The sequence below is a fragment of the Octopus bimaculoides genome, chromosome 4, assembly GCF_001194135.2.
Source record: "Octopus bimaculoides isolate UCB-OBI-ISO-001 chromosome 4, ASM119413v2, whole genome shotgun sequence".
NCBI lineage: Eukaryota > Metazoa > Mollusca > Cephalopoda > Octopoda > Octopodidae > Octopus > Octopus bimaculoides.
The window spans coordinates 118247275-118248173 of record NC_068984.1 but is presented as its reverse complement, the minus strand read 5'-3'; positions in this window follow the sequence as shown (position 1 = coordinate 118248173).

The following is an 899-nucleotide window of genomic DNA, read 5'->3' as shown; positions in this document are numbered from 1 at the left end:
TGGTCCGATATGAGCATTAATTTTCTATATCTTATACACATATTTTATGTATTATTACCTAATAAGCACACACACACATATATACACATACACACACATTTATACTGCGTACTAGTTGTAATGTTCTCTCTCTCTCTCTCTCTCTCTCTCTCTCTCTCTCTCTCTCTCTCTCTATCGCAACACAAATTTATATATCTATATATATATATACACATACACACACGTATGTATTGTGTAAAGTTTTGGGCAGTATTGCTCGTTTTAAACAACAATGTATTTAGTTTAACGCGCAGTAAATTATTTTTATTGTAACACAGTGTCGCATGTTGTTATTTTATCTATTCAGGAAGGAATATATACAAAGATAATCTCAGCAATCGAATAGAAAACAGTGCATCTTGTCACTTACCGGTCTCACCATTCCAGCAACCCAAAAAGCACGATTCGAATACAAAACCCTTGGAAGATCGAGCTATGTACTACAAAGCAGTTTATGCCATGCCTTGTGAATCCACTGAACTTAAAAACAAAGATGATCTCGATAGGAGTAGAACTGAGAATGTTAAGGGCCTTGGAGAAATACCACTTTGCCATTTATCCGACATTTTACCGATTATGTAGTGGAGGCGCAATGGCCCAGTGGTTAGGGCAGCGGACTCGCGGTCATAGGATCACGGTTTCGTTTCCCAAACCGGGCGTTGTGAGTGTTTGTTGAGCGAAAACACCTAAAGCTCCACGAGGCTCCGGCAGGGGATGGTGGCAAACCCTGCTGTACTCTTTCACCACAACTTTCTCTCACTCTTACTTCCTGTTTCTGTTGTGCCTGTAATTCAAAGGGTCAGCCTTGTCACATTATGTCACGCTGAATATCTCCGAGAACTACGTTAAGGGTACACGCG